The sequence below is a fragment of the Cornus florida genome, unplaced genomic scaffold, assembly GCF_030987335.1.
Source record: "Cornus florida cultivar Cherokee Brave unplaced genomic scaffold, ASM3098733v1 CherokeeBrave_3.0.0_Hap2_Chr01, whole genome shotgun sequence".
In the NCBI taxonomy this organism is placed as follows: Eukaryota; Viridiplantae; Streptophyta; class Magnoliopsida; order Cornales; family Cornaceae; genus Cornus; species Cornus florida.
This window is the reverse complement of record NW_026775571.1, coordinates 10,749,868-10,770,517: the sequence shown is the minus strand read 5'-3', so window position 1 is coordinate 10,770,517 and position 20,650 is coordinate 10,749,868. Positions and strand designations below refer to the sequence as shown.

The window sequence follows — 20,650 nt, the reverse complement described above, 5'->3', positions numbered from 1 at the left end:
CCCAATTTAGTCTTGCATTAGTGTGTGTGTGAGAGGTAGTGTAAGAGCACCTAGTGAGTGGAGGAATACTAAATCCTCCACTTACCACATTTATTTCACCTTTTTCATTTCCTTTGTTCTCAAAACCCTAACCTAACCACCATTGAAGAAAAGCTTGGTTTAGAGCTTATTACTTAATTTTGGCTTCCTTCCACTCACCTTAGACCTTAAACCATGGAAAGTAAAAGTTTCCTCTCACTCTCCTCTACAAAACCCTAGTTTAGTTTTCCATTCTATGCTTGGTTGCTTTGGATTATAGAGATTCAATTCTCTATTGAGGTAAGGGTGGTAGTATGCTTATGCTTTAAATGTTTTATGATCCTTTGGGGTTTAATATATATTGTGTACAATCTTTTAATATTGTAGTCTTGCATATTATTGGAAATCCTCACATTTGACTTAGGATTTATTGATTTAATCATGTATGATATATATTTATGTTGTATAGAATTATTGATGTCATATACAATTCTTATTGACTTGAATTGCTATATTATTGTGATGATAATTCTATATTATTATAGATTACTAATTGTAACTATTTTAGAAGCTTATTACTATAATGATAAGATTTAGAATATAAAGCTTATTGTTGAGGCATGAACTAAATTGATAAGTTGGAGGTATTGTATCATGATGAGGACTTACCATTTGGTATGCCATTTTAGACTTGGAACCCTAATACATGGTTTTTGTGGTTTCAAAATACTTGTGCATGGAAGGTGGTTTATATATCTTAATATTGTGTATAAGTTTTAAACTTAATTATGATTTTGGATTCTCTTGGGACATTTTTTCAAATGACATGGCTAGAGTTTAGCTCTAGTGTGGGAGGTATGAGTTCTCCCCATTTTTAGTGCGCACTAGGGTGGTATTCCCAGTGGGTTAGTGCCCGAAATAACCATTTAGGTCGTGGTTTAATCCGGGATTTGATGTCCAAGTTTTCCACTAATTAATTTCGCATTCAATTTCAAGTTGGCAACCAATGTTTAATTGTGACTTGTAATTTTAGTTATTGGCGATTTGAAGTAGTTAAGTACATAGATGTTGATATTGTGTTGTGATAAAATCATTTAAGTTAGCTTAAGATGATCCCTTAGAACACCTTAAACATAGACGTTAAATGGAATGATCCATTGTATTCGTCTATATTGATCTTGCAATGATATTGAAACTTTAGGGTATACGCATATACTTCTTCCTACGAGTAACTTGATTACTCACCCTAGTTGTGTGGGTTATTTTACAGGTAAAGAGACTATATTCTCGGATGCTCATCATCCTTAGAGGCTTATGAGCACTTTGGAATATTTTTGCGTATTGACATGCAAATGTTTAGCATGCTTATTTTTGGATGATATTTTATATACCATGGATGTATGGTATTTAGAAGCTAAGATGGCTTCCTTGATGTGCAATGTGTATCTAAGTACACTTGACGATACTTATTTTGTATATATAACATGAGGCCAAGGGCCATTCACTTTAAAGTTCACATGTATGCTTTAAAACTCAAGTATTGCCATTATAACCTATTTTGTGAAAAATAGAGATTTGGTATGTCAAATTTTGTAAATGGATTGTAATGAGGCCGTAGGCCATTGTAGCGTGTCTACACTATCATTTTATATTTGTGTGCATGTTCACATATCACAAAATTCTTGAGTTTCGACTTTGGAACTATTTTTGGGCAATTTATAAGTTTTTATGTAGAATTCATACGTTTGGGGTATGACTTAAAATTCCCTTTTGATTTAGCATGTTATGAATGTTTGTATGAGGCTAGGGAATGTTTTTAAACTTGTTTCGCGGCATATGGGATGCATAAGTGGCATTAGACTTGGACCGTTCACCTTCCACACACTTGACAATAGCCATTTCTACTGATATCAGGTGCATCGATCAGCTGACTACTGATATCAGGCGGCTGATGAACCCTCGAGACCAATTTTAGTAGCCTTCTTAGTGAAAAAGATCATTTTAGCCGATTGATGATTGAGCTTTGGCCGGATGATGATTGAGGTTCGTCCAGCTGGTCCTTGCCATTGGTCGTCTGATCCTCCTTGAAGCTTTTCCATTCTAGTTTTCATGGACAACTTTCTTATACCAACTTCAGAGGGTCATATCTTCTTCATTTCTAATCCAAGTTATGTCATTCTTGAGTCTAAATTAAGAGCTTGAAATTAGCTTTCCAATGGTACCAACTACACATCAAAAATCTATCCTTAGTGAGAGTTATTCCAGTTTTAGTGAGATAGGGTCTGTTATCTTTTAAACGGAGGATACCATTTTATTCTATTTTTCATATCTTCTCTGTCCAGACTCTGAATCAGGCGATTCTTGAGTCTAACTTCATTCATTTTTCATTGTTTTTCCAATGGTGTGCATGGTGACACCCATTTTAGTTTGAAATGACCATCTTACCCTTGGTTCATTTCTTTTCGGGTTTGAAATTCCTGTTTCATTGCTTGACTCATTTGAGTCCCATGGATTCATGGAGAGTCATTTTGGTACCTTAGGGATGACGTACATCTCTAGAGGTCACCTTTCATCTTTCACTTTCGTATTTCAGATCCGTTATCGGGTCATCTTTGGGTCATCACTGACACACCGGGTTTATAAAACTTGGGCTGTCACAAGTGGTATCAGAGCTCCTAGGTTTAAATACCTTAGGACGATGGGTTTTGGGTGTATATCATGTTTTGGTTAATCTAATTTGATATATTCACATGCCTTTGATAACATGTTTTAGCGTTGTATCATGTTTACGTGTTTCTTGATAGCACGCTTAGTATTATGATATCTCTCTATGTTTATATGCTTATGTGTTTAAAAGCATCCTTATTTGACATGTATGCTTATTTGCTTAAGTGCTTAACTATTTAAAGGGATTTCCTTGATTACTTTAGCATGACCATATGTTGCATACCTTGTCTTGCTTTATGTTTTGTGCATTCATAGTATGAGTTGCATTCGGTCATAATAATTTGTGTTATTGTTGACCTCCTTCCTTTTGTACGTTTAGCATCATGGTTGTCACGCATGGAAAGACTTCACATCAAGGCATTAAGGAGCAGGTGGATGACACTGAGTTTACGAGGGGTCCGAGGAGGCCCAGGATTCTAGTTCGTGGCGTGGATGCTAATCCAGTGCGAGCTCCAACTTAAAAGGAGCGGTTGGCTTAGGGGATCAATCAAGGGATCGCTGAATCCCTATAGGAATTGATACGTAGGCAGGTGGCACGGATACAGATTTCGGCACCGGCACCGATAGTCAATGAGGCAATGGAGTACTTTATGCTACTATAGAGGGTTAAGATTGATCCATTTGCGAGGAGTTCAGATTTGCTAGTTTCAGAAGCTTGGTTGGACCTTATAGTTCATAAGTTGGATAGTATAGTGGTACCCACGGACAGGTTGAGGATTTCTTTGACTGCCTCTATGTTCATAGGAGATGTAGATATCTGGTAGAGGTCTATGACCAATGTCCACAACGTTGAGTTGATGACATGGAATGAGTTTAGAGATTCGTTCTTCGAGCGCTTCTTTCCTAGGGCTATGAGGTAGGAGATAAGGATACAGATCACAGGTCTTTATTAGGGCACTATGAGTGTCATTGAATATGAGACACGATTTACTTCTCTCTCTCATTATGCCAAGGATATGGTGGCGATAAATAAGGCCAGGGCAATGAAGTTTCAGGATAGACTATATCTTGATATCAGGCCACGGGTTCAATACTTGATTTGAGGACTTACAGAGAGGTGGTCTAGAGGGCTATACAAGCTGAGGCAGAGGAATGGGATCAGTTATGGATTAGGGGTTCACATAAGCTGCCTCACGGAGACACTTCGTCATCTTCCGAGAGTCAATGGAAGAAGGCCAAGGCAGGGAACGGTACGCATTCACAGGGGACACCACAACAGATTCGTTCTGCACCCACAGTCCCCATATCTTCGGGATCAGCTCAAGGTATGGTTTGTCACCATTGTTTGCAGCCGAGGCACATCAAGCCTCGCTGCCCACAGTTTCGACCACAGGCCAATCAGACATCAGTTTCTACGAGAGCCGGGCAGGGAGCTTGCTTCTTTTGCAGGCAACCGAGGTATCTTAAGAAGGATTGTCCAAAGTTATTAAATAAGTCACGTAGTGGCACAGATTCACAGGTAGTACCTGCACAGTCTGTAGTGGTTCAATCCGGTTTCAAAGTTCCTCAGGCACCACAGCCAGTGGCGCCAGTTGGCACTTATCTAGCCAGGGGCTCTACACCTACTGCTTCTACACATCAGTCAGGCTATCACTGCAGTTCACAGCAGGGCTCAGGGGCTCAGGGATGAGCCTACATTCTTCCACAGGCGGATGCTTCCGCAGGCACATCTTCAGTTCGAGGTATCTTTTCAGTTTTCAGTTCTTGGGAACGAGTTCTTGTTAACACGGGTGTATCATATTCTTTCATTTCTAGATCATTTACACATTCATTAGGTCTAGAGGTCACACTTCGGGACAGTCTTCTTTGTGTTGATATGCCAGTTGGGGTCCAATATCTTTGGATCGTGTTTGTCAGGGTTGTGCTATTGAGATTGCTAGGCAGACCTAAGAGTTTGATTTCATTGTTCTCGACATGACGGGCTTTGACGTCATTCTTGGGATAGATTGGTTATCATTCTTTTGGGCTACGATCGATTACTTCCGCGGGAGGGTATCCGTTTGCACTCCCAAGGGAGATTGTTTCCATTTTATGGGAGATCAGAGCGATTCCCACCCGGCGATGGTTTTTAGCATTGGTGACTGGAGACACCATAGATCCTACTTGGCTAGTTTGCTAATTGATGAGGATAGCAGTTTGGGCCATGTTATTTCAACAATTGTTAAGGATTTTATTCATGTCTTTTGTAGAGGAACTGACAGAGTTACCTCCTTTAAGGGAAGCTATTTTTACCATTGATGTCATTCTTGTTACAGCACCCATCTCTATGGCACTGTGCCATATGGCACTGGCAGAGCTTGATGAGCTGAAGGGTCAGTTGGATGATTTAAAAGCTAAAGGCTTTATTCGTCCTAGTGCTTCACCATTGGGAGCACCGGTTCTTTTTGCGAAGAAGAAGATGGGTCTTTTAGACTTTGCATCGATTATCGCAAGTTGAATCACGCTACAATCAAGAACATGTATCCTTTGCCTAGGATTGATGACTTGTTTGATCAGTTGAAGGGAGCGACATGTTTTTCAAAGATTAATTTAAGATCGGGTTACTATCAGTTGAGGGTTAAGGATGAGGATATATCCAAGACCATTTTCCGCACACGGTATAGCCATTATGAGTTTCTGGTGATGCTATTTGGTTTGACCAATGTTCTAGTAGCTTTCACAGATTTGATGAACCGTGTATTCAGTGACTATCTTGATAGGTTTGTGGTGGTGTTCGTTGATGACATTCTCGTGTACTTAGCTTAGAGGGAAGAGCATAAGTATCACTTGAGAGCAGTTTTGCAGATCCTTAGGGATAACCGATTGTATGCTAAGTTCGAGAAATGTGAATTTTGGCTACCGGAGGTAAAGTTCCTTAGACATGTCGTGTCAGGGGGCGGTGTTACAATGGATCCGTCGAAGATTGAGTATGTGATGGATTAGGAGCGTCCGAAGATAGTGTTTGAGGTTCAGAGCTTTCTTGGCCTAGCCGGCTACTAAAGAAGATTTGTTCAGGATTTCTCGTCTAATGACACCTATAACTTGACTTACTTACAAGGGAGTCAAGTTCATATGGAATGAGGCTTGTAATTCTATTTTTTAAGACTTGAAGGTCAAATTGACATCAACTCCAGTTTTGATCATACCTGAATGTGGTTTGGGTTATGTAGTCTATTATGATACTTCGCGAGAAGGTTTGGGTTGTGTCTTGATGTAGACAGAGCGGGTGGTTACTAATGGGTCTTGACAGTTGAAGACTCACGAGTTGAACTATCCAACACATGATTTGGAGTTGGCAGCAGTTATCTTTGCGCTAAAAGGGTGGAGACATTATTTGTACGGGGAGAAGTTCAAGATTTTCTCCGATCACAAGAGTCTCAAATATCTTTTCTCTCAGAAGGATTTGAATTTGAGATAGCACAAATGGGTCGAGTTTATGGAGGACTATGACTTTGAGTTGCAGTATCATCCGGGAAAGGCCAATGTGGTGGCCGATGCATTAAGTAGGAAGTCACGGAGTACTCTTGCTAATATTTCCGTCCACAGATGGAAGATGCTAGAAGAGCTTACAGATTTTGGTTTACAATCATATGAGGATGTTTCACAGGATATCTTGTTTAGCCTTGTGGCTCAACCAGCTCTAGTTAGCAACGTTATTGAGGCGCAACAGAAGGATGGGGAGATGAAGTCCATCCACGTTCGGATTTCAGGCAGCAAGAATGTAGAGAGTTGGACCTTGCATTCAGACAGTGGTCTCAGGTACAGAGGGAAGATATTTGTTCCTTTGTCTTGTCGTAACGTTGGTCTTCGGGATTTTCACCATTTTTGACTTGCGGTTCATCCTGGTGGTACGAAGATGTATCACAATTTGCGGAGACAGTTTTGGAGGAAGGGCATGAAACGGGATGTTTCTCAGTTCGTAGCTAAATGCCTTACTTGTCTACAAGTGAAGGCAGAACATTAGAGGCCAGCGGGTTTGTTGTAACCACTACCAGTGGTAGAGTGGAAATAGGAGCATATCACTATGGATTTCGTGGTGGGACTTCTGAGATCCAAGGCAAGGAATGATGCCGTTTGGGTCATTATTAACAAATTAACTAAGACGGCTCACTTTTTGCCTATAGCAATGACAAATGACGCAGAGAGACTTAGTGGACTGTATGTGGGGCAAATTTTCAGGCTCACTGGGTTCCAGTATCCATTGTTTCGGATAAGGATCCCATGTTCACGTCTCACTTTTGGCAGAGTTTTTAGAAGGCTCTTGATACGGGGCTTTATTTCAGCACATCATTCCATCCTCAGACTGATGGTCAGTCGGAGCATACCATTCTGATATTGGATGATATGCTATGGGCTTGCATTTTAGATTTTGGGGGTAGTTGGGAAAACTACTTACCCTTGGTTGAGTTTGCCTACAACAACAGTTACCAAACTAGTATTGTCATGGCACCTCTTGAGGTGTTGTATGGTAGACCTTGCAGATCTCCAGTTTGTTGAACTGAGGTAGGTGATGCAGTCGCCTTGGGTCCTGACATTATCTTTGAGACTATAGAGAAGATTAAGTTGATTCGACAACGGTTAGCTACAGCTCAGAGCAAGCAGAAGAGTTATGCTGACAGAAGGAGGAGATCCTTGTCTTTTGAGGTAGGGGACCACGTCTATCTTAAGATTTCTGCACAGAAGGGACTTTTGAGATTTCGGGAGACGGGCAAGTTGTCTCCAAGATTCATTAGACTATTTCAGATTTTGGAGTGCGTCGATGAAATTGCTTATCATTTGGCGTTGCCACCAGACCTGGATAGGTTTCATGACATCTTTCATGTCTCTATGTTGAGAAAGTACGAGCCGGATCCATCGCATGTTTTATGGTGGACAGTCATTGTTGTTGATGAGGATGTGACCTACGAGGAGGGTCTAGTCCAGATTCGTAATTCACGGGAGCAGGTCTTGTAGACCAAGATTATTCCATTGGTTAAGATCTTGTGGAGACATCACGGCATTGAGGAGGCTACCTGGGAACTTGAACAGGAGGTTAGCTCTTCGTATCCCAATTTGTTCTCTCTTTCAGGTACTACTTGATTTTGGGGACAAAATCCTTTTAAGGAGGGTAGGTTGTAATGACCCGGTCATTTTTCTTCCTTTCTTTTTTCGGTAATTTTTTTTTTTTTTCGTCTTTTCCCTATTTTATCTTTTTCCCGTTTATCGTTTTTCCTTGCAGAAACTCACTTTTTGTGCTCGGATTTGATTCCGGCTTTGCATGCATCCATGATACTTAAATTCCAAGATAATTATATTTTAACTTTCGTAGAAATTACATTCTAGTTACTTACTTTTTTCATAAAGGGCATGGATGCATAGTTTCCTAGAAACATTCTTGATTTTTGGGGTTTTAGTGTAAATATGTAAAATAATTATTTTTTCATCTTAGGGACCATTTTGCAATTTAATTTGGAAGATATTTTGAAAAATGACCTTTTTACAATTTTTGGAAAGTATGACAAGTGTCACACTCTCATGGAGCCATTTGTTGGCATTGGGGGTGGAGTCACTTGGAAGCTTAATCTTGTGACATGTGGAGGGTGGAGATTTAACCACTTGTTGGCCTAGGATAGGTGCACTTGTTGGCTTGGATGGTTGACAAGTGTAAGTATGGGATTAAGTCTTAAAAGGAGCCATGGATTAGTGACAAGTATAGGTTCCCAATTTAGTCTTGCATTAGTGTATGTGTGAGAGGTAGTGTAAGAGCACCAAGTGAGTAGAGGAATACTAAATCCTCCACTCACCACATTCATTTCACCTTTTTCATTTCCTTTGTTCTCAAAACCCTAACCTAACTACCATTGAAGAAAAGCTTGGTTTAGAGCTTATTACTTCATTTTGTCTTCCTTCCACTCACCTTAGACCTTAAACCTTGGAAAGTAAAAGTTTCCTCTCACTCTCATTTACAAAACCCTAGTTTAGTTTTTCATTCTATGCTTGGTTGTTTTGGATTATAGAGATTCAATTCTCTATTGAGGTAGGGGTGGTAGTATGTTTATGCTTTAAGTGTTTTATGATCCTTTGGGGTTTAATATATATTGTGTACATGCTTTTAATATTGTAGTCTTGCATATTATAGGAAATCCTCACGTTTGACTTAGGATTTATTGATTTAAGCATATATGATATATATTTATGTTGTGTAGAATTATTGATGTCATATACAATTCTTATGACTTGAATTGCTATTTATTATGATGATAATTCTATATTCTTGTGGATTATTAATTGTAATTATTTTTGAAGCTTAATACTATAATGTTAAGATTTAATATATAAAGCTTATTGTTGAGGCATGAACTAAATCGATAAGTTGGTGGTATTATATTGTGCATTATATCATGATGAGGACTTGTCTTTTGGTATGCCATTTTAGACTTGGAACCCTAAGACATGGTTTGTGTGGTTTCAAAATACTTATGCATGGAAGGTGGTTTATATACCTTAATTATTGTGTATAAGTTTTGAACTTAATTATGATTTTGGATTCTCTTAGGACATTATTTCAAATGACATGGCTAGAATTTGGCTCTAGTGCGGGAGGTATGAGTTCTACCCATTTTTAGTGCGCGCTAGGGTGGTATTCACAGCGGGTTAGTGCCCGGAATAACCGTTTAGGTCATGGTTTAATCCGGGATTTGATGTCCAAGTTTTCCAGTAATTGATTTCGCATTCAATTCCAAGTTGGCAACTAATGTGACTTGTAATTTTAGTTATTGGCAATTTGATGTTGTTAAGTACATAGATGTTGATATTGTGTTGAGATAAAATAATTTAAGTTAACTTAAGATGATCCCTTAGAACACTCTGAACATAGACGTTAAGTGGAATGATCTCTTGTAATCATCCTTATTGATCTTACAATGATATTGAAACTTTAGGGTATACGCATATGCTTCTTCTTACGAGTAACTTAATTACTCACCCTAGTTGTGTGAGTTATTTTACAAATAAGGAAACTATATTCTCATATGCTCATCATCCTTAGAGGCTTATGAGCACTTTGGAACATTTTTGTGTATTGACATGCAAATGTTTAGCATGCTTATTTTTGGATGATATTTTGTATACCATGGATGTATGGCATTTTAGAAGCTAAGATGGCTTCCTTGATGTGTAATGTGTATCTAAGTACACTTGACGATGCTTATTTTGTATGTATAACATGAGGCCAAGGGCCATTCACTTTAAAGTTCACATGTATGCTTTAAAACTCAAGTATTGCCATTATAACCTATTTTGTGAAAAATGAAGGTTTAGTATGTCAAATTTTGTAAATGGATTGTAATAAGGCCGTAGGCCATTGTAGTGCGTCTACACTATCATTTTATGTTTTCGTGCATGTTCATATCTCATAAAATTCTTGAGTTTCGACTTTGGAACTATTTTTTGGCGATTTATAACTTTTTATGTAAAATTTATGCGTTGGGGTATGATTTAAAATTCCCTTTTCATTTAGCATGTTATGGATGTTTGTATAGGGCTAGGGAATGTTTTTAAACTTGTCTCGGGGTATATGAGATGCATGAGTAGCATTGGACTTGGATTGTGCACCTTCCACACACTTGACAGTAACCATTTCTACTGATATCAGGTGCATTGGTCAGCTGACTACTGATATCAGCGGGTTGATGAAACCTCGAGACCAATTCTAGTATCCTTCTTAGTGAAAAAGGTGATTTTGGTCTGCCGATAATTAAGCTTCATCCGGCTGATGATTACGGTTCAGCTAGCTGGTCCTTGCCATCGGTCGGCTAATCCTCCCTGATGCTTTTCCTTTTTAGTTTTCTTAGATAGCTTTCTTACACCAACTTCAGAGGGTCGTATCTCCTTCATTTCTGATCGAAATCAGGTCATTCTTGAGTTTAAATTCAATAGCTTGAAGTTAGGTTTCCAATGGTACCAATGGCACACCAAAACTCAAACCGTAGTAAGAGTTATTCCAGTTTTAGTGAGATAGGGTCAATTATCTTTTAAACGGAGGACACCATTTTATTATATTTTTCATATCTTCTCCGTCCGGACTCCGAATCAGGAAATTCTTGAGTCTAACTTCATTCATTTTTCATTGTCTTTCCAATGGTATACATGGTGACACCCATTTAAGTTTGAAATGACCATTTTACCCTTAGTTCATTTCTTTTTGGGTTTGAAATTCCTGCTTCATTGCTTGACTCATTTGAGTCCCATGGATTCATGGAGAGTCATTTTGATACCTTAGGGATGACGTACATCTCTAGAGGTCACCTTTCATCTTTCGCTTCCTCATTTCGGATCCGTTATCGGGTTATCTTTGGGTCATCACTGACGCACCAGGTTTATAAAATTTGGGCCGTCACACAATCACTCACACAGAAAATACTAAATTCTAAACAAGAATTCTCTCACACCACAAAAAGTGACCACTTAAATACAATAAGAGTAACCTCTTTATAAAGAGTTATTGTGCTGCTCTGATATCTTGTGTTATTTAACATCTGCAAGAGTGTGCCTATATTTGTAGGATTCTACACTACCTTTGTACCTCCTTCTCCAAGTATCTACAACATTCTAGAACTCTCCATAATGCTCCACACAACTTTGGAAAACTCTAGAAACTTCCACACACTTCTACAATATTATAAACCTTTTTATACATATCTAGAATCTTCTACACAACTCCAGACAATTTCGAATATTTTTTAGCCACAAGTCCAACAAATCTCCCTCTTGGCTAGAATTTCACAAGTTTTCAAATGCACGAGACTCCTACTTGTAAATTCACAGGTAGTCAATTAGCCTTCTGTAACCAGCTACACATAACCCAAACCAAGTAATAACAAACTCCACCTTGATTCCACGGCCAATGCATACATGCAGTTGTACCAAGTTAACATGATCAAGTGACTCTAAAAGAGAACCTCGATGAGACCCATTCAGAAGTAGGAATTTCATTCTCACACTCATTTGTTTGGAAACACGTCTCTTCCATCTCTATTGCGTCCACCAATGAGACATGCCGCAGGATCTTGCTTTCACGTGCCCGTGTCTAATTAATAATAAAAGTTTGAGTACCATTGGTACCCTTCACCAAATGATATAATCCTCCACTCTGTTCTCCTTGCATCAACACCATGCAGCCCTTCGTAACTTTCATGACTCCCCCTGTAATGGAACACTTGCAGTCTTTAGAATCCAATCGGCTCAAGGATATTAAATTACACTGCAGCTGTGGTACGTAGGCAACGTCTCCCAAGGTATGTTCCACTCTATCAAACATCTTGATTTTCACCGTTCCCACAACCTTTACTGTAAAAGTATCACCATTGGGCATAGTCAAAGAACTATTCTCAAGTCCTTGAAAGGAATCAAAATATTATTTCACGAAGCAAATATGATTTGTAGAACCCAAACCTAATATTCAATCATGTCGAGTCAGAGTGTTACCTTTAGAAATTATGAGAACATCTCTAAAGTCTTTTTCTGAAGCACATGAAATAGATGCATCATTCTTGCCGCCATCTTCCTTTCCCCTTTCAAGTGGACAGTCCTTCCTAATGTGGCTCCATTTCCGGCATCTATGGCACCGCTTGCCATTTCTTCCTAGCGATCTAAACCTGCTGTTATTAGATCCACAGTGATCTGCCATCTTTTTTGATTTTTCATCCTTTCCCGGTAAAGATGTCATTCACTCTACTTTGTCAAAGAGTGAAGCTACCTTCGCCATCAAACCTCTTCACCTTATATTGTGAAGCAATATTACCAGCCATGATCGTCACAAGTGCCCAAGACAAACAATACCAGTGTTATGACAAAAAATCTAAATCAAGAATTTTTTTTATCAAACAACTTGTGTAAGCCTTTGGCTCTAATACCAATTACTGTGAAATTACCCCAATCGCGTCACATAAATATAAAACAATGATGACAAGGAAAAACAAGATATGTGAGTAATGAGAACAAGCTTTCCACTAGAGATTTACAAAGAGATGTCACTCACAAACCCTCAACCCTTTTGTACCTAATCACTCACATGGAAAATACTAAATTCTAAATAAGAATTCTCTCACACCACATAAAGTGACCTCTCAAATACAATGAGAGTAACCTCTTCATAAAGAGTTATTGTGCTGCTCTGATATCTTGTATTGTTTACCATCTCTAAAAGTGTGCCTATATTTATAGGATTCTGCACCTTCTTTGTACCTCTTTCTCCAAGTATCTACAACATTCTAGAACTCTCCATAATACTCCACATAACTCTGGAGAACTCTAGAACCTTCCACACACTTCTATAATATTCTATACCTTTCTACACATATCTAGAATCTTCCATACAACTCCAAACAATTCTGGATAATTCTTAGCCACAAGTCCAACATCATAGGATGACCATTAATGTGGTCTTAGTTAATGGGGTGCTTCGTGAAGGAGAACAAATTGTTGTTTATGGCATACAGGCAAGCATTTGATACTTTATTATTGCATGAGATCTAATGAAATTCTGGTTTTTAAAGTCTTACATATCATAATTCCATTTTAGGGACCTACTGTTAGTACAATTCGAGCATTACTCACCTCTTATCCAATAAAAGAACTTCGAGTTACGGTAAGGTTTTCTTAGGACATATTCTTCTTGGTTTTTTTATTTCTTAGTAGTTAAATTTTTCAAGAAGGATGCAATAAACTCTGATCTGAGAGATGTTAATTGCTAAAATGTATGCACGAGGTTGGGGAGTCTATGAAATTGAGTGTAGATTTTAGTGCACCTTTTGGCTTTCCATCTTACTTTATTGTTTTTTTACACATTGGAATTCCCAAGGTACCTACTCCCTTTGTGCCAACCTCCTCTTTGGGAGGCGAAGGTGTTACGTTCCAAATTTAAATATAGAAAGAATCTTATCCCGTACCCAATATGGTGCTTGAACAAATAGATCATCTCTCCAAATTAAATCTTATTAACTAACTTCAACATAATCAAGCAACTCAAAACTCACAGTGAACTATCCAATTCAATATGAAATCACATCTAGTCCTCACTACAAAAGACTCTCAAAGAAGTAAGAAAATTACTCAAAACTCTATATTAATCTGAGTCTTCGCTGCCAACTCTGTGGGCCATCAATTACCTGAAATGTTAGGAAGGGGTGAGCTCACAGCTCAACAAAATCATGGATCAACAAGTGAAATCTTACTCTATTCTAATATTAATTTTGTGGTCGTATGTGTGATGCTATATGATATCACTTTTCGTATAGAAATACATAACATATAAATTCCATATCTTCTCATGACTTATGTTATTTTACTTTATTAACCGATGAGCTTCTAGTGTTAGGCTGTAGCAAATACATTTAACATCATTTCCCTTGCAATTGATTATATAAGGGAATGTAACCCATCATCATGTATGAAACCTAATTCTTCACCATTAATTTGCACTCTCAACTAAAGCGCGAATTAAAGAATTACCTTTCTAACACATTATCCAATTTAGACACACAATTCTCTTCTAAATTTAAGTATTTAAATTTTTTTTTCCTACTTGGTACTCACACCCTCCTCCAAGGAATTGTTTACACCCAGGAGGCGTCGAACCTTAGACCTTATACTTCTTGAGGCACGAGAGCCAAGTGACTTACCCACTTGAGTCAACCTTTGGGATTTAAGTTTTTTAATTCATTTAAGCTTATTTTGATAGATTATAAATTTATGTGTATTTTGGAAATTTTTACATATTTTCTTTAATTTTCCATCATTTTAAATAATTATAAATTAGTTTCAGATGACTTGAGTGTGGTGGGCCCATCATGTTTGGCTCGGCGAGTGGACCCTAGTGGTCTTCTTCAGGGATCGAACCCCCACCTTAGTTTTTAGATGGCGGCATGTGCTACTGCGGCGCATGTGCAAACCTGATTTAGGTGTTCTTCCCCACCTTTTCTTCAACCTGACAACCTGCAACCCTAGTTTTTCTAAGTCTAGAATTAAGTGTTGAGTGTGCGCAGCGGAATGGTTGTGGAATATAATATGGATAGATAACATAGAGGATGGTAAATATATTTAACTTGCACTTTTTCTAATTTTTACTTATTTTAATTTTACCAAAATAAAACTAAAATCAAACCACAAAGCAAAAATAAAGTGCAAGTAAAGTAAATAGAGTTTGAGAGATGACATCAGGATTTTAGCGAGGAAACCCCAATTAGTATAATAGACCAATTGTAACAGGAAAAACCTCGTTGGACTTTGTAGTCCTGAGACAATCCACTATGTTTGAAGTAAAGTATACTGAACTTTGACTCAATCTCATACCTTATCATTCTACCAAAAACTAATTGCTGACAATCCCTGGCTATGCAACTCCCCAGTCCAACAGCTCTCGACCTCAGGCTTACTCTTGATCTCTGTAGAAGAGTTGTAGGTAGATTAGACAACACTCCACGAATGCTCAAACCCCTTCAAAGTGTGATACTTTACCCCTTTTCTCCTATATCTGAATTTGATGAAGAACGAATGAATTCTGCTTTTCTGAAATTTCTGAATCTTCGATTATGCTCCAATTCCGATGAGATAGAGAACAACACTCTTAAATCACTCTTGTGTTTATGTGTGTGTGCTCTCAAAAATAAAATCAGAAAAATCAGATTGATTTTCTGAATGAATAAAAAATATCTCTCAAAAATGGCTTTCAATAAGATCTGAATTTTGTATGCAAAAGTCGTGAATAAACCTAGATGACTATCAAGGTTTATATAGAGTTTAGAATGTCCCTCTGAAAATATAGAAAATTTCGTGCATAGAACTTGGAAGGAAGTTTGGTTCAAAAAGGAATCAAAACGGATAAGGAAACTGAAATTCTAATGCTGTCAAGACTCCTGGTACCGGCTCCCAATTGTGGTACTGGTTCAAGAAGGTCAGAAGGCTTTCTGACATATTTGGCTACCTATTCCAAATGTGGTACCGATTTAAGAAAGGCAGTGAAGAATTCTTCTTCAACCTATAGTTGGCTACCGATTCAAGAATCCTCCTACCTATTCCCAAAAGGCATAGGTGAAATCTCTATTTTCTTCAACCTTCTAAACTCCCTAAAGTGTTCTCACTCACTCACATACCTTCTTAAAGCATTGTTCGTATCATCTCGGAGTGTAGTAAATCATGACCACTTGAACTTCTTCAAATCTGCATCTGATCTTCAACCTTGAAATTCTGAACTAAACTTTTACAACTCAATCAGACTTGTTTTGACAACGAAATTAGCCAATATACAATATATATATTTTTCACAATCTCCCCAAAATATATATTTCACAATCTCCCCCTTTGGCAATTTCGTGACAAAACCCTAAAAACAACATGTAATCTACCCAAGCAGAAAAAGCAAATTACAATTCTAGAAACTACCTATGAATAATATATATCAACACATGTAGCCACCTATAGTCTGTAAATTAGCTCAACAAAACTACCTGTCAAGCTTAATTAAACAATCAACATCTATCAATATGTGAATAATATCAATATATAAATATCTCCCCTTCAATTTTAGAAACTCTCCCCCTCAAATATGCACTCTTCTCCCTCTTTTTGTTACAAATTGACAAATAAAGATCAACAAAGAAGGAAAAGAAATCATTTGGGAGAATTAATAAGAAGAGAAATGAAAACTATCATTTATGCATAAGATATTATAATAAGCACAAAAACATAATGATATATAGTAGTAATGGAACCAAAGACAACTATCCAAGATAACACATGTTCCATCCACTAGATAAATAGAACCAATCAAGTTTAAAATAACACACATTTTATCTCCATCCAATGAAAAACAAAAATTCCTGAAAAAAACTAGAAGGAAAATCTTTTTTGGATTTTTTTTTTTTATTTTTCATTTTTCTGATATTCGAACAAAAATATGAGATAGCAATTTTCATTAATTTCAAGCATATATGAGATCCAAAAAATTTTGAAGAATCCAAGAGAATTTTAAAACACAATTTTTAAACCACTCAAATTATTCAATCAAATTAATTCTCAAGCATGCAATCACAACATGAAATTCAATTTGAAATTTTTATGAAGATTTAGAAATTTGCCTAGCAAGTTCACATGTGTGTGTGTGTGTGTGCGCCATCCAATCTCATCAAATTTCAATCAAATCACATTGACTAACTGTCTAAATTATATTGATCGAAAAGCATCAAGATAAGATTATTTTGAGCCAACTTTTCTAAACAAGGCGGCTTTCACTCTAAAGAGTAGACAACAATTCCCTATTTCGACTTGTCTCCTCCTTTCTTTTTACTCAAATAACTCCTCTTCAAAGTCTAGTAGGAGCTTTCGAACTAGTCTTAATAGGTAGCCTTTTCCTTAGTAAAGATTTTCAGCATTCTTTTGATTTTTCTTTTCTTTTCATGCTGAAATTTTTCATTTTTTTTTGAAACCACATGCTCTTTTTTTTTATAAAAAAAAAAATAATAATAACCTTTATAGCTTTTATGAGCAATATGACCTAGTTAACTTCACAATGATTTTCAATTAGAATTTCTCAGAGTTGGACTAGTGTACATGAAAAATATGAACTCAAGAGACTCATCTCTAAAAAGAAATAAACAAAGCAAATTATCTTTCAACATATAAATTACACATCAAGAACCTTTTCATCAAATAATCATGTGTCCCCAATTTGCATTCAAAAATAATTAATTCAAGAAAAATAATTATCACTCATGCATTGACAAGAAAAATATGACCATTGTTTTCTCATAAAAGAAAAACAACATAAATCCTAAACTACAAGATATAGTCCAATGGAAACAAGATATTCATCAAAGTATTGTCCATGACCATAAAACCTCTTTAGGAATTAGTTAAGGGGGTTTGCACCGATAGATCTACTAGGAACAAGTCCTATAGCATCAACAAGCACATAATTAACCAACTCTTCCTTTTTGATCCACACACAGTCTTTATATTCAACTTTAGAAAAGACTCTCCAATTTTAACCTTTTTCTTGTTTGAGTAATTCTTAGCATGAGAATTTTTGGGTTGATTCACAAAATTTTGCTTTCTAGCATGAACCCTATTCTTAGCATAAGAACCACAAGCATGAAATTCAGAAAAAGATTATCCTCTCTTCCTAAAGCAATAATATTGGCTATGTCCATTCCTACCACAATAAGTGCAATGCAAAATAGTAGGCACACAAGACATAATAGTGTGATACCCCTCGGATCCCAGACATGGGTTGATCAGGCCCAAGCCCAAACCCGAGATAACATCAAACAATTAATATATAAACGAACACGGAATACAAAAGGAAATAAGAAATAAATAAAAGCTGAATGAATTCTAAAAATAATCCTTTAAAATTAAATGCTTAAAATCCAGTATTTCAAAACCCTCCAATAGTTTAACAACTCGGGAATCCATCTCTAGTGGACCCCTAATTAAAACCAAACTGAAATGAAAGTAAACTGAAAGAACATCTAAAGTTAAACCACGGAGAAAAGTCCTATATCGTTGGAAGACTGAGTGATAGTCCCTGCTCAGCAAGATTAAGTCTACGATTGGAACTGTCGAACACCTGAAAAATAGAAGTGGGTCAGGCCCACAAACAAGTTCTATCCTACTACAATCCAAGCAGAGACTCGATACGCATGTACATCCTAACCAACTCAATAATAACTATATAGTTTATAAATATATATATATTCACATTAAAGGACTCTCACTGGACTACAAGCCGGTCTCAATCTGAATAGAGGCAACATGCAAAATGCACCCGAAGTGGGCATGTATACCTAAGCCTAACAGGGTACACCTCCAACCATCATAGCTAGCTATGCATCCCAATGCATATACACGCCCTAACCATCGATCCTGAAACTCAAGCTCATATCGAGGTACTATAACAATATACTTAAAATCCATCTAGAATCCATATTAGTGCCGCTCAACTATTCGTTACCTTGACACTACAAATCAATAGGATTTAACTTTTAGTTAATCCATTCCTTAATTCCAGAGTAGGTAGGACTTAGCATTTTTGAGCTAATCCCCCTAGTATGCCACCGTCCCATACCGGTGCATACAATCCATCCATCCAGCAGTTGATAATATAGACAATGAATGTAAATATTAACTAATCCATAAATCCAACAATTGATAATAAAAAAATTAAATACAAACATCAATTGTTCCATACTAAGCATGATCAAATTTTTATAATTTAATAGGCTTATTTGATACTACTCCGTAAAGTCCAATAATTGATAATACAGATCATACATGTAAACATCAATTAATTCCAAGTAAGCATAATAGAATATATAAATCCACATACTTACCTTATAACACTGAAACATGATTTAACTATAAAAACCATTCATGGAAAATTGTTAAAATAACATTGAACAATTTTAATCCTCCGCATCTAAAAACAGTATACCAATTTGTGTAAGAATTTTATACTGATCAAGCTATAATACAAAGTGGTTTACTATGCATTAACAAGGCCCTTGGGAGTTTTAAATAAGCTTAGGACACCTCTGAGAACCTCCAGTATAGCTTGTAATTAAACTGGAACATCAAAATCCAAGTACATAAGTAAAATCCATCGCTGAAATTAAAAACAAATTGAAAATCCACAAAGGAGTAGGCTCCAAAAAGATGTAGAGCAGGCTCCAATTTAAGGTAAAGGAGGCTCAAATTTTAGGTAGAGGAGGCTCAACTTAGGTAAAGGAGACTCAACTTTTAGGGAGAAGAGGCTCAACTTAGGTAGAGGGGGCTCAACTTTTAGGTAGAGCAGGCTCAACTCCTTGGAGCTACCTCTACATCATGTGGAGCAGGCTCCACTTCAATAGAGCCACCTCTATTGAAGGGTGCAGCAGCCTCCACTCTTCCCAGCCTTCGTCTTCCCCGACACCGGCTATTTTCTGACTTTCTAATTGTCCTTGCTAAGGTTCCTAACCCTCTGTTCTAGGTTCCATACAGTCCCAACAATTTATTAAATTCATTATGCATCAATTAACATCAATTAAAACATGAATTATGTAAGGAAATTTACAAACAAGCAAACACCAATTCATGTAAAGGCATACTGTTATAATTGAAATTAACATGCGAACCAGATTCATCTTTAATGTCTATTTTCTCCTGGAGTTGTGTTAGGCATGTAAAGAACATGAGTCAAAGAGAAAGAGTTAGGAATAGAACTTGCCTTTAAGATTTCGGTTCAAAATCTCAGCGTCGTCTTCCTAAGGTTTCTGGCGAACGCTCTGTCTTCTCTCTCTGTCTTCTCCTTGGTTCAACCCTTGAACACACCCCTTAAAACTTTCCTTGGTTTAGCCTTAGTCCTAGCTAAACCCTAAACAAAGTATTTTGTTCCTCTCTATTTCTCTCCGTCTCTCTGTGTACGTGAACAGGGTTTACAAACCCTTGGCATACAGTTCTATTTATTGGCTTCACTAAAATCCCTAATTCTAGTTTAATTTAGAGATGGGAAAAGAGCCATTCATAGTATATCTAAGTCGGCTAAACGTGAAGAACCTAAAACCCTAAAAAAAATAATAATAATAATAATTCAATAATTAAATCAAATTTGCACGTAAACATATATTTAAGACAGAAAATAATTAAAACAAATACTCAATTAAATAATTCAAATAAATACAACAAATAAATAAAACAAATACTGTAATTAACTCAATTAATTAACCACAATTAAAATAAATAAGCAAATAGCCAAATAAACCCATAAAAATGCAAAAATTACAATAAAACCATAAAATAAACTGTCGAGACTATCCTTTTAAAATTAGGGGTATTACAAATAGCATGTGATGAATTAACAATATTAGATTTATTTTTAGGCACATTCAAGTTATTGGGTTTCACAAAAACAATT

At 36.9% G+C, this 20,650-nt stretch overlaps 1 pseudogene; it reads left to right on the top strand.

The window, feature by feature from the left end:
• The window catches only part of LOC132269221 (eukaryotic translation initiation factor 5B-like), a 45,447-nt pseudogene extending 32,081 nt beyond the window's left edge, over positions 1–13,366 (top strand).
• Positions 13,367–20,650: the final 7,284 nt, after the last annotated feature.